Source organism: Phascolarctos cinereus, unplaced genomic scaffold (genome assembly GCF_003287225.1).
Source record: "Phascolarctos cinereus isolate Bilbo 61053 unplaced genomic scaffold, phaCin_HiC Scaffold_5;HRSCAF=322, whole genome shotgun sequence".
In the NCBI taxonomy this organism is placed as follows: Eukaryota; Metazoa; Chordata; class Mammalia; order Diprotodontia; family Phascolarctidae; genus Phascolarctos; species Phascolarctos cinereus.
Window position 1 is genome coordinate 413,344,784 of NW_027555958.1, and position 14,723 is coordinate 413,359,506.

A 14,723-nucleotide genomic window follows, 5' to 3' on the forward strand; every position below is an offset into this window, starting at 1 on the left:
GAACAAAACACCTTCAAAGTGGAAAAAAGAAGAAGAAGAAGAAGAAGAAGAAGAAGAAGAAGAAGAAGAAGAAGAAGAAGAAGAAGAAGAAGAAGAAGAAGAAGAAGAATACCACGAAGCAGAGAGGAATCCTGACCTGCATCGGGAGATGGGAAGGTAGGAGAGCAGCTTAAAGCAAGAAAAGGTAAGAAGGGTTGCTACTAGAAAGATATTTGAGGTTCTTCATGAAGAGGAGAAAGGTGGATGCTCCAAGGAAACAGGTACTTGTCTTCCAAGGAATGATAATCCAGATGTATCTGCCCTGTCCAGTGAAAACCCATCCAGTAAGAATCAGAAAAAGAAGAGACAATAGTTGTTGGTTACTGCTCATGAGGGGAACTAAGGCAACTCATTTGCCACTAGAAAGCAACAACAGATCAATCTGCTATCTTCCCAAGGTATGTATTTTCCAAGATATGACAGAGAACCTTCCAGGGTATGACAAGATGATGACTGCTACCACCTCTGGTTACTCATGTGGATATACATGATAATGTCAGAAGGAACCAAAAAAACATGGTTAAAGGCTAAAGAGACTTGGGAAAGAAACTGAAGTCCTCAGGGCACAGGCGGTGTTTTCATAAGTGGTACTCTCAAAGGCATGGAATTCAGCAGAGAAAAGCAGATTTGGAAAGTGAATAGCTAAATAAGAAATCGATAACAGAGCACAGAATTTGGATTTCTGGATTACAGCTTAAAATATAGGCATGAAAGACTGATGGTCAGGGATGAATATTCTAACCAGGACTGGTAAGACTATATTGGCCTGGAGTCTCATAAATCTAATAACAAGGATGTTAAACTAAAAAGAAAGGGAAAAAGAAGAAAACTCGTGTGTGTGTGTGTGTGTGTGTGTGTGTGTGTGTGTGTGTGTGTATACACACACATAGATAGAAAGATAGGTAGAAAGATAGATATGAAACTAGATACCCTAGATAGTAGCTACAATAAAGAAAAAATATCAGTTGAGATACACAAAAACTCATAAGACAAAAAAAGTCCAAGAAAAGAGCCAGTAATAAAACCCATGACCTCACATGTCTGTGCACAAATGCATAAAGTATGGATAAATTGTATGATTAGCTAGACATCCTAAGATAAGTAGGCCTATTTCACCTCATACTGAAGTCAAATGGTGATGAGACATGTCAGTGGAATAATACTCTGGAAAAGCATACTTCATTCCAAAGAAACAATAAGTAAAAGGTGGTAGCTGAGGGCAGAGGGGAGCGATGGAATAGTGTTGTATATTAAGAAGATTGTTGTTGTTTAGTCATATTTGGTTGTGTCTGACTCTTCATGACCCTTTTTTGGGGTTTTCTTGGCAAAGATGCTGGAATGGTTTGCCATCTCTTTCTCCAGCTCATTTCACAAATGACGAACTGAGGCAAATAGGGCCACAGAGATAGTAACTGATGAGGCTGGATTTGAGCTCGGGTCTTCTTGACTCTAGGCCTGGTGCTCTATTTACTGAATCATCTGGCTGCCAATTAAGAAGATAACTCATGTGAATTTCAGGAAGTAGAGTATGGAAGTATAGTGCAGAGCATTTAAGTGAAGATAAATGGAGGTAGATGCAGAAATCATCAATGTTTATTGTTAAAATGATCCAAAAAATGAAATAGATGAGTTCTGGGCACAGTTAATAAGCCTACCGCCAAGGCACAATGTAGCAGAGGGAAAGGGGAAGAAAGAAAGGTAAATGCTCACCTTAAAAAAAAAAAAGAATATCTAATACATTCTTGATTTTCCTTAATGACAATTCAGCCTTCAAAAGTTAGAGGAATCTACACAGAGAAATTTTGGTTATGAATCTCACCAAGGAGGAAGAAATAATGGGAATTCTAAAGGGAAGTAAATAGTCACTCTCTGAATTGATAGTCAACAAGAAGAAAGCTATATATAATCTGACATGCAGCCTAGATTTTGGAGGAACAGATTTCAAAGCTGTCAGAGAAAGGATAGCCAGGTAGCTAACAGAAGAGTTTGCCAAAGAAGGATGAGAAGTTCTCAAGAAAGACACTCTGAAGATACAGAGAAAAACAGTTCTCAGGAGGAAGAGGAAGGGAGTTGTGTAATAAGATTAACGTGGATACCCAGAGAACTCGCCAGATAATTTAGGTTTTAAAAGGATGTAGAAAGGATGGAAAAAAGGACAAGTAACAGAGGATGAATAGAACATTGAGGCACATTCCTATAAGAATGGAATCAGAGATGCTAAAGCTCACAATGAGGTGAAGTTGGTGACAAAAGCTAAAGACCATAAGAAGGAGTGTCTTAGTTTTAGCTCCACTGAGGAAAAAAGGAAGATTAAAAATTACATAGGACTACTCACTGCTCACGGTGGAAAGGACAATGAAAACTGATGAAGTTAGCATAACTGATGAAGTCAAAACTCTTTACTCTTATTTTGATTCTGTCTTTTCTGCCAAGGAGTATTATCTTTGTCCTGAAAAGGAGAGACCAAATAGCAGTAACTGAGATTTAACTTAAAATAAGTAGAAATATATAGCACCTAACTGCCCTTGCTCAGGTCAAATGACCTGAACTAGATAAATGACATATTAGGTAACTGAAAAAATTGTAAGACATGGTTCCTGAGTCACCATCAATGGTATTTGAAAGAAAATAAAGGTAAGTTTATAAATTGTTCTCCTGGTTCTGCTTACTTTATTTTACATCAGTTTATTCAAGTCTTCTCAGGATTCTATTAAACTGCCCATTTCATCCTTTCATGGTATAGTGATATTCCATTACATTCATACTGTATTCAGTCATTTCCCAATTAATGGGCACCCTTTTCATTTCTAGAGCTTTGCTGCTACAAATATATTTGTATATACGGTCCCTTCCCTTTTCTTTGGTCTCTTTAGGATATAGGCCTGGTATGTATATCCCTGAGTCAAAGGATATACACGGTTTAGTAATTTTTAGGGAATAGATCCAAATTGCTTTCTAGAATGGCTAGATAGGCTGACAGCTCCATCAATAATATGTAAATATGCCAATTTTCCCATAGCCTCTGTAACGTTTGTCATTTTTCTTTCTTGTCAACTTTGCCAATCTGATGGATATTAGGTAGCACCTCAGAAGTGCTTTAATTTTCATTTCCCTAATTATTAGTGTTTTGAAACATTTTTTTCACATGGCTATTTATAACTTAGATTTCTTGTAATGTGAGATATTGGTCCAAACCTAATTTCTACCAGAGTGCAAAATTGTTTGGGTTTTTTTTTCCCCCAGCAATTTTAAATAACCTTTAAAGGCTTAAGTACTCTGATCAATGCAATAACCAACCATGATCCCAAGGGAACCAATGATAAAGAATGAGGTAAGCCTACAGACCGAGAAGTGACAGACTAAATATGCAAAATTAGATACATTTTTGAACATTGTCAATGTGGAAATTTGTATTGATTGATTATGCTTATTTGTCAAAAGGGTTTTATTTTGCCTTTCTTTTTCCAGGCCTTGAGTCAGGAAGACTCATCTTCATAGTTCAAATCTGGCCTCAGACACTTACTAGCTATGTGACTCAGGACAAATCACTTAACCCTGTTTGCCTCAGTTTCCTCATCTGTAAAATGAGCTGGAGAAAGAAATGGCAAACCACTCCAGTATCTTTGCCAAGAAAACCTCCAAATGGGGTCACAAAGAGTTGTACACAACTGAAGAGAACAGAACACAGATAAATGCAAAGTTTTACTCTTGGGTACAAAAAATTAAGTTCATAAATACAAGATGAAGGACGTATCATTATAAAGAAATATTTTCTAAAAAAAAAGATCTTGGAATATTAATGAAATTGTAAACTTAATTTTAGCCAACAGTTGTGATATGACAACCTCAAAATGCTAATGAGATCTTCAGATGTATTGAGAAGTCTAGGGAACATCAGTAAGATGATGATGGTCCACTTGAATTGTCCCATGGTTAGACCACACCTGCAAAATCATATCCAGTTCTGGGTACCACATTGATAAATTTGAACATTCGTTCAAAGTAAAGTGGTACAAGACCCATAATTCTTGTAACGTAGAAATAGTTGGAGAAGCTGGGAATGTTTAGGCTGATGAATCATAATAACAATAACAATAATAACATTATTAGTTAACTAACAAATAACTAACATTAATATAGCACTTACTATGTGCTACTCCTATTGGCTGTTCTTTTTTTTTCTTTTTCTTTTTCTTTTTTTTTTTTACTATGTGCCAGGCACTGTGCTAAATGCTTTACAATTATTTTCTCAGGTTGATCCTCATAACAATCCTGGGAGATACTACTATTATCCCCATTTTACATATAAAGAAACAGAAGCAAACAAAGATTAAGTCACTTGCCCAAGGTCGCACAGCTAGTGTCTGAGGCCAGATTTTAACTTAGGTCTTCTTGACTCCAGGCCCAAAGCAACTGTGCCAGTAGAGTCATGGGAGAAAAAAAAAAGTAGAGCTGTCTTCAAATATTAGAAAGGTTGTCATGTGAAAATTATGTGAGATGTGGGTAGCTAGGTGGTGCTGGGGCAGCTAGGTGGCACAGTGGATAGAGCATAGGCCCTGAAGTCAGGAGGACCAGAGTTCAAATCCAGCCTCAGACACATAACACTCACTAGCTGTGTGACTCTGGGCAAGTCACTTAACCCCAATTGCCCTCACAAAAAAAAAAAAAAAGAAAGAAAGAAAGAAAATTATGTGAGATGTTCTGGCTGGCCCAAGAGCAAAGAAGTAGAAGAAATGGGAAGAAGATGCAATAAAGCAAATTTAGGCTTAATATAAAGAAAACTTTCCTAAGAACTAGAGCTATTGAAAAGCATAATGAGCCACCTTGAGAGGCATTGGGAGGCTCCAAGCAGGGAGGCTAGGTGAGTCCTTCTTGGGCTTCTTGATCAGGTGTGGATTGAACTGGATGACCATGGAGCTCCTTTCCAACTCTGAACATCTATGAATCATGCATTGACCTCAATCTTCCTCTAGTGATCTTATTCTCTGGACTGGCTTCTTTTCTCACCATAACTAAACTCTGTTCATTTCACTGATATATTAATATACTTTTTTATCTTTTTCTTTCCATGATAGTGGCCTCTCTTCAACCTCATTCCTTAGTCTCTCTTTTCTTGTTACTCTCCTATGGTAACTAATTTCAACTATCATTATTTTCCTTACAGGCTTGTCTAATTTATTCAGATTTCATCCCCATGCAGTAGCTCTATAACAAGAGGTATAATTACAGTTTGGTTTTCAAATTCATTTCTCTTTCACCTATTATTGTTAGATTATTTTAATGATGTATCTTCGTGAATCTCTGTATTCTATTTAACACTATTTGATCTGTTTTATTCAAGGCCAGCCCTAGACAAAACCATGACATGACAAAGTTTGACTTCTGTGCTCCCCTATTCCCATCTTGAGGCCTTCTCTCGGCTCAATATCAACCTGTCTTTGTTAGAAAGAAATCCTTATCACAGGGCCTGGAATTGGGAAGAACTGAGTTCAAATCTAGCCTCAGATAACTTAACTGTGTGATCCTGGGTAAGTCATTCAACTTCAGTTTCCTCAATAATAAAATGGGGATAATAATAGCACATACTTCCTAGGGTTGTTATGAGGATCAAATGAGATAATATTTGTAAAGTGCTTAGCACAGCACTTGACACATAGTAGGTGCTTTAAAAATGTTTGTTTCTTTCCTTCCTTCAAGTTGGCATCAGGAAGGACAGCCATGCCCTCGTAAAATACATACTTGACTGTCTCTCTGAGATGTAATATTGGTCAGTCCCCACCAGTCTTGTGTCCTCAGTACATTGTTATTATCATTCAGTTGTTCAGTGTCTGACTCTTTGTGACCCCATGGACCAGACTGTCCACAAGTTTTTCTTGGCAAAGTGGTTCGGATTCAGGCAAACAGAGGTTAAGTGACCTGCCCAGGATCACACAGTTAGTAAGCAACTGAGAGCAAATTCGAATTCAGGTCTTCCAGGCTCAACACTCTATCCACTGAGTCATCTAGCTGCCTCCTACCTATAATCATGTCATGAATTAATTTCTTTCTTGTGAGGTGAGGAGGTTAGCTATACCTAGCCCCAGGAGGCACAGAAATCATTTTAGAAACCAAACAGGCAAAGGTGAAACAGAATTTATAAGATCATAGAATCATAGATTTAAAGTTAGAAGGGCCTTCAAAGATTAAGTAATCCAATTATGTAACCCTTAACGTAGGTCCATGAACTTGTTATATGTGCTTGTATATATACACACACACTTAAGCACACACATATGCATGTATATATGTTTATATGTGTGTGCATATCTACACAGATACACATATATGTGTACATATGCATAGGTGCGTGCATGTGTATGTGTGCATATATGTACCATATATAAAATGTCTATTTTGATAAATATGTTTCACTGTAATTATTTTCCTTTGTGTTTTTTATTATTATTTGCAGCCCCAGTCCATTATGCACTCATTAAGTAACTGTGTGTATAAGGCAACATGCTAAGGACACAAAGAGAAAACAAAAAACAGTGCCTGACTTCAAGAAGCTTATATTCCCCTGATCAGATACAACACACAGAGAGATCAAATATACATGAAAATTTGAGGTAGAGGAAGAGATCCCTCGGAGCTGGGGGAATCAGGAAGGGCTTCTCTTAGGATATCGCAGAAGAGTTGACCCTTGAAGGAAGCTATAGGTTTAAAGAAGAAGAAATGAGTAGGGAGTGCATTCCAGGAATGAAGGGCTGTTTGCAGGAAAGTATGGAGGCTTAAGGTTGTGTGCACTTATGTTGGAGAATGGGGCTATGAGGGGAAAAAAAGAATCTGTCTGTCCCCCTTACCCAATATTATAATTCTCCCCACCTACTGCTTAGCTCTCTCCAGGCAACACACCTTAGCACTCCCCAAAAATGCGCAAATATTATTTTCTCATGCCATCCCAAAAAGCCAGTAGATCACTCAATTTTTGTAAATTATGAGGCTTACTTTCATACAACCCATAACAAAGATCCAGGAGCAGGTAAGGAATGTTTGGAGGATGAGATAGGATTCAGCCTTGGACTGATTAAGTTACAAGATGGTCCTTGGAATAGACATGCTATTAATTTACAAGGAGGGCCTAAAGGCTTAATTTATAAGGAGGGCCTGTCTCCCCAGGCCCACAACTAATCTGAAAAGCATTGATCATGATTTATGCTGTTACTCCCGCTGCCAAGGGGAATACAGTAGGTCACTTATTCATACAAGGCACTGCTGATCTTCTAACTCACACACTGTCCTTTCCGGTTTAGAGATTTTTCTCAATGAACAGACTTCACTTGAATTTCTTTGATGGTAAACAGAAACCTATCCCTTAGCCCTTGAGCTTTGCAAAGGGTTTTAAGAACATTTGATGGGATTCTTGCTGAAAGAGGATGAATATCCCCAGCACTTAGGCACTTAGCACAGTGCCTGACACATAGTAGGCAATTCATAAATGTTTATTGATTGGCCAGGCAATGCTAAAGTCAAACTTGGCTTTCTCAATTTAGCCAAGAGCCAACTGTTCTCTAAATTAAATTAATTTCACATATATACAGGAGCACAAGAGAGGACTTTGGGTCCCATGAGAATGATGCATGGCAATTATGGATTTTGAGTCCTAAGGGGCTTGAAAGATATCTATCTTATAGCTCTTGCCTTCAGCCTTCCTTTGGTTCTCTCAGCTCTGGGAATTTTCTCTCCTCTTGGGAATGAAGAGTAAGCTCTCGAAGAGCTGGGACCATTTCATTTTTGTCTTTGTATACCCAGCACCTACCACAGTACATGGTACACTTGATAAATGATTGTTGATGGATTGGTTAATTGATAAACCATTCCCACATAACCATAGTGAGTCAATGATAAAGAGTAAAGAGAAATATAGAAAAGAAAAAAATCAGGAAACATCCTCCAGGTTTACCAAAAACGACGTGAGAATAGACATAGTCTATTTAGGTGCATGCTAATAACCCGACAACCATTCTTAAATCATGGTCTCGTTTTACTATTTCTCACGTTCCTACGTAGGCCTTCGGGAAATCTTCCTACTGTCTTAACAACAGAGTGACAAGAGAGTTTGGGAATTACAACCGTTCAGAAAAGATGTGATGGAGACCCCTGGGGTAAGAGCTAAAGACAAAGGATGCTTTCAGAGGAATCCGAAAGTCTTCAATCACTTCTCAAGTGCTGGCTCTAAGTCACCATACCCAATCTATACACTCAATTCTATTAATTTCTTCACATGTCTTCTCTGCTTCTTCATCTTCGGCCGTAGACATCGTTGTCTGAGCCATAATTATTTCCGTGATTTCTTGGATTCATCATGACCACTCTAAGGCAAGATAATCAAGCATGTCATGAAAGGATGTTTCTTGTTGCCTTCAGCACAGAATGAAACCAAATCCATTAATTCTTTTATTGTGCTCTCTGGAGATAACCTTTCTGCCTTTCCTTCCTGTTTAGCTGTACTGTCTTTAAGTATTCAGACTTCATTTACAGCAGGAATATCAATAGAGTTGTGGTTCATTTTCTCCAGTATTGTGTCAACTCACAGGGTTATTAGACAATGATCAAGGATTAATTAAACTAATATTTGCTGATAGCCTAAGAACTGTGATTCTTAGCATTGTCTTCCACCTTTTCTACCAGTCTCCCAATAGAAACAAAAGGGACCAAACAGAAGCAAAAGCCATTTTGCGCTATAACCCAATTTAGGGGAATCCATAACCCCAACCCCCCAAAATCAACAACTGATGGCAAACCATCTAATAATAACTGTCTTCATATTAAATATTCAACACCCTCATTCTGCCTTCCTTCTTCTCCAAGGAGCAACAAGGACTAGGGAATAAGAGAATAAGTTTGTTAAAATGGGCAGGAGTATGGGGCAGTATAACATGATGGTTAGTACGATGGATTTGGAGTCAGGAAGGCCTGGGTTCATATCCTGCCTTTGATACTTACCTCTCTGAACCTCAGTTTCCTCATCTGCAAAATGAAGAGCTTGGACTAGATGGCTTCCAAGGTCCCTTTTAACTCTAAGCAGTTATCCCATGATTCTTTGATGGACATGTGATGGAGAAAACACAGAAGCCATTGGTTTTTCAAGGATAAACACAGAGAGAGGCAGAGTAGGAAAGATAAATATGAGAATAGAGAGCTTGCTCTGATCCCACAGCCCATGGTAAGACTGTACAGAGTAGATGTGACTCAAGACAAGAATAGGTTTGGGAGGCTGTGTTGAACAACAAGAGATGCTAAAGATGTGTCCAGAGCAATGGATAGTGAAGAAAAGGAGCTAAAGAATCAGCATCTAGGGCAGCTAGGTGACACAATGGATAGAGCTCCAGTCTTGGAGTCAGGAAGACCTGAGTTCAAATCTGGCCTCAGACACTTGACACTTACTGTGTGACCTTGGGCAAGTCACTTAACCCCAATTGCCTCACCAAAAAAAAAAAGGCAAAAACAAAATCAGCATTCGAATCCAGATTGCCAGCATCTATGAGGAGGACCCTAAGATCACAAGCTGTCCCAAATCACAAGCTTATTCAATGGACTGGACATTGTTCCTCCTGTTGACCATAAGTAGACCATTTCTTAGGAATATTTACTTGTTCCCAGTGGGATAGGGTGATGGGAGTCTGTCTTGATGCCTGAAATGTGTGGATCTTAACTTACGAATTAATGGCATGCCTATAGATTGGCTACTGACAATTGTGTAGTTGATCCCATTTGACTATATTGACATTATCAAGGTTCACTAAAACAAACATCAAAACTGGGAGGATAGAGTTTTACTTGTGAAGGGGACTTATCAAGGAAGCAAGCAATCGGCAAGAATTTATTAAGCTCCTACTATGTACCAGGTACTGTGCTAACATTGACAAAAGTGAAAATAGTCTCTGCCCTCAAGGAACTTACAGTCTAATAAGAGAGACAAAATGTATATGTGTAAGAAATATAAGCACATATGTTACATACCCTCTGGACTATTTTTCCCCCTTGAGCTCGCATTTGTCTTTTGGGTCTCCAGAGGACAGTTGCTAATTTGGGTCCTAGCAATAATCCTGTGGTTCTGTATTAATAACACTATAATCCATGAGCCCCCACCAATATGTTTCCTATTAACAATCATCCAGTAGATACAAATAGCCTTTACCAAAGGTTATTACTTAGATGGGCAGTAAAAGCAGTGGTTATAAAACATTACCACCATAAATCTAGGGCTCACTCTCCAAAAAACACACATATCATACTTGGGGAGAATGGAACCAAACTTACACTGAGTTACACATTGGCACTGAGTTATACATACAATATATGCATGTAGCAAAGGCAACTTACAACTCCGGATAATTCAGGGCCTGAAAGTACTTTCTTCATTGAGTACTTATGCTGGGTTCCCTGAGTTTGTATCTCTCCATAGCCCAACTTTCAATTTTCAGGGATTGTGTTCCTTAAAGCTGCTAACTTTTTAAATCAGCTTCTTTCTGGAGTGTGTGTCTCTGCTCCTCAGTGGATTCAGTATCTCCTACTAGTCTAACAGCTTTCTTTTCAATGCTATGCAGCTGATGTTGGGGTAAGGACAAAGAAATTCCCTCTATCCTTCTTCCAAAAGTCTTCTCCACAGGCAGCTCCTGGGAGGGTAGCTATTGAAAGCCCTTAGAGGTATGGCTAATTGCTTTTCTCAGCCAATTGTAGTAGTCCCCTTCCTGACTCAATCAAAGAGGATTCTGTACCTCATAAAGAGATCAGGGTAGAGATGCATTTTTTACAGTTAGTTTAACACCTCATTAACACCCTGTGATTAAATTCGGGGCTTTCAGTGACTATTTCACTGACATAAGTTTTTCCTCACCTATAAAGAGGTAGAAATATCATTTAGAAAAGTGGTTCTTTGAGAACCACAAAATGCTCAGCAGCCTTCCTGATTTTACTCTGGCATTGAGTGGAATGCACAACCACCAGGCTGAGTTTGGGACTTCCCAGTGCCTGGGCATTATTGCAAGCAGAATCAGGTTAGTGGCCAGCAGTACTCCCTAGTGCTAACCCTACACTAACAGCCACATGGAGTCTTACGTAGATCTGTATCCAAAGGATTCTCAATTCTGTGGGTGTCAGACCTTGATTCCACTAAAACAACCTTCAAGAAACAGGGTTGATAAGGCACATGAATAGAGTTATACTGGAAAAAAAAATTATTTTATATAGTCAGAGCTGTTGAAGTGGAAAAGTAGAAAAATAATCAATGTAGTTGAAATGTAGGCCATACACTTTAGGGTCAGCTACCTATTTAGGAAGTAAAGTTGCCATATCTTGTTTTTCTATATTTCATCTATGCACAGGAGATTTTCCCAAGGATTATCTTTCCTATGCAAAGAAGACACCCCACCACCACCACCATTAATAAGGGCACTCATGTTGTCTTGAGATTTTCATTCCATAATACTGGTACTAAATTTTTATCAATATTTTTACAGTCTTAGCCTTTTTTTCCCTGGTATGGATTTGTCAGCTGACTAGTCAGGATTAGTGAATGAAATCTATAGCTACAGATTGGAGGAAAGAATATATAATATAGAGGAAAAAACCACTGGGTTGTAACACAGAAGACTTTGTGGCCTTGGGCCTCAGTTTCTGTACCTATAAAACTGGATGGTATAGAACAAGGCGATCTATAATATTCCTATACAGCTTAGGCCTACGAAGCTATGAAAGTCAAATGGGAATCAAACCTGTAACTTTGCACTCAATATGTTGTAACTGACTGAGCAACACTTCTACCCACCTCCAGTAAATAGATATGATATGATTGGTTCCTTTGACTTCAGTTTCTCTCTTCTCCCATCCATCTATATGTAATTTCAATTATTCTCCCTAAAATGCCAATGTCATCTTGTCTCTCCCTCACTCACAAAGCTCCAATGGCTACCCATTGCTTCTAACCAAGATCTTAACCTGCCTTCCAAAGTCTGCACAACTTTATTTCTCAGAAGTCCCCATGCTACTCTAGCCCAGGTCAAGCTTTTCCTCTCATGAGCTCAGCTTCAGCCAGACTAGTCTCCAAATTGTTATCTGAACAAACATGCTCCCTCCTCAGAGCTGTTACTCAGGCTCTTCTCAGATCATGGTGTGGCCTTCCTCATCTCTAGTTAGCCAAGCCTCAACCATTCTTCAGAGCACAGGTCAAGTCTTACCTACTTAGCGAAGTCTTCCCAGACTAAAAAGACTTAGTCATAGAATGCTGACACTAAAGGAAGCCTCAGAAATCAACTAGCCAAGCTCCATCATTGCACAGGGGAATAAACAGGGCCAGAAAAGTAAAAGTCACTTACCTAGTCACACCAGAAGTTAGTGGTGGGTCAATGTTTAGAACTCAAATCTCTTGACTTCTAATCCCAAATTTTTTCTGCTACTTTACAATGCCTCATTCCAGTTCACAATGATATCTCAGCACTTAGCCCAGTGCTTGGCACATAATAGGTGCTTAATAGATGTTTATTGATTGATTTCTTGTTGATTAAATGTTCTCTCCCTCTACTTCTAATGGATTCCTGTAGTACTTTTTAAAAAATAATTCCTCTGGGAATTTATGAATTGCCAACCATTCACTTTGGGGTCTTGCTGCTGATTTGGGAAATAAAGTCACAGTTACTTAACAATTTTGTGTGCATATATCTGTTTTTCCAAATAGAAGTTATAAATTCCAGAAAGGTAAGTAAAGTATCTTACATTTTTCTTTGCATCCCTAATAGTGTCATACACATAAATCCATTCAATAAAATTTTCTCAATGACTCTCTCTCTGTATATATATATATATATATATATATATATATACACACATATATACATATATGCAGAGAGAGAAAGCCCACTATGTACAAGACACAATGTTTACATTGGAGGATATGAAAAGTATATTGTAGGGTCTCTGCCCTCCAGGAATTTATAATTTATTAGGGAGACAAAATAGATAGACAGACAGGAAGGAAGGAAGGAAGGAAGGAAGGAAGGAAGGAAGGAAGGAAGGAAGGAAGGAAGGAAGGAAGGAAGGAAGGAAGGAAGAAAGAAAGGAAGAAAGGAAGAAAGAAAGAAAGAAAGAAAGAAAGAAAGAAAGAAAGAAAGAAAGAAAGAAAGAAAGAAAGAAAGAAAGAAAGAAAGAAAGAAAGAAAGAAGGAAAGAAATAGACATATGTATCACTATTGAGGGAGATAAAAGAAAAGAATTAACAATAGAAGTGAATATTTTTACCGTAGGAGTGAGACAAACATCAAGCATTAGAGATGTTCCAGGAAATGAAAGATAATTACAAGAGGGGTAGTCAGGAAAGACTTCCCAAAGGATGAGATTAGCATGTGCCAATGTATGGAGGAAGAAAACTACTAGCTGTATTTGGGAGGAAAGTGAGTATACCATTTGGACTAAAATGTAACATTGGTACAGTGAAGTCATAGGAGATATGGCTAGATGGGTAGTTTCAGCCAAACTTTAAAAGGTCTTAAAAGTCTGGGTGAGGAATTTGGACTTTATTCTGTAGACAATGGAAAGCTACTAAAGGTGAACCAAGGAATGATTGATGAAATTATTCAATAGCAACATTAATTTAGATGTAGTATATAGGATGGTTGGAATGAGAAGAAAATCAAAGCATGGATATCATTTCATTCATTCACTCAATAAACATTTGTTTTGCACCTACTAAGTGTAAGACATATGACACACTAGAAATACAGAGAAACAATTAAAAGTATTTATTGCCTTCAAGGAGTGTACATTCTATCAACTGTCATCACAGTAGTCCAACATTGAGGTGATAAGAGTTCAAACTACAGTCATGGCAGGAAAATATAATCATTATAGTATTTAGAGCTGCAAGGATCTTCCAGATCATTTAGCACAATTTGTTCATTTTCAAATGAGGAAACTGAGGCCCAGAAAGATGAACTGACTTGACCATGGTTACATAGTAACAGAGTGGGGTTTCAAACCTTAATGTTCTAATCCCTAATGCAGTCCTCTTTCCTTTATATACCACTCTACCACCCAAGGCATGAATGGAGCTGAGAGTCATTATGAGAAAAATTGATAAAGCACAAAACTCAATGATTAATAGAGATACAAAAGCATGAATCATTTCTCTGACCTTTATTACAATGGAGAATTGTTGTCTGATTCAGATCTCTCATGCAATTCAATAAAATACAGTGATGATAATTATTAGTAGCAAGCATTTTGCCTTAAACATGTTAACTTAATCCTCACAACAACTCTTAAAAGGTACTGTTATTATCCCCCTTTTACAGATGAGGAACTGAGGCTGAGAGGTTATGATTTGTGCAGGGTCGCACAGCTAGTAAGTCTGAGGCTAGATCTGAACTCATGTCTTCTTGACTTTAAGTCTACCACTCCATGCCTCTTCACCTAACTGCCTACATGAGGCAAGAAAAGAAATTATGTCTTCTAGACCCCTCACAAAATCAAGAGTAATAATGGAATCATTCGTATAAAGTCTCATTCTAGGCATGAGATCTAATTACTAGACAATATTGCTCAGAGTAGGAAATTCCAGGCTTGCCATTAAGTGACAGGAAACATTTCAACATCTCTGGGTTTTACATTTTCCATTTGTCAATTTAAGTCACATCTCATTTCTGTCTGTCC

The 14,723-nt window shown here is 38.1% G+C and overlaps 1 long non-coding RNA gene across 4 annotated transcripts in view; it reads right to left on the bottom strand.

Moving 5' to 3' along the window:
• Window positions 1–14,723, bottom strand: part of LOC110196972 (uncharacterized) — a 154,104-nt gene that overhangs the window by 74,780 nt on the left and 64,601 nt on the right. The gene's annotated exons all lie outside the window — the stretch shown is intronic.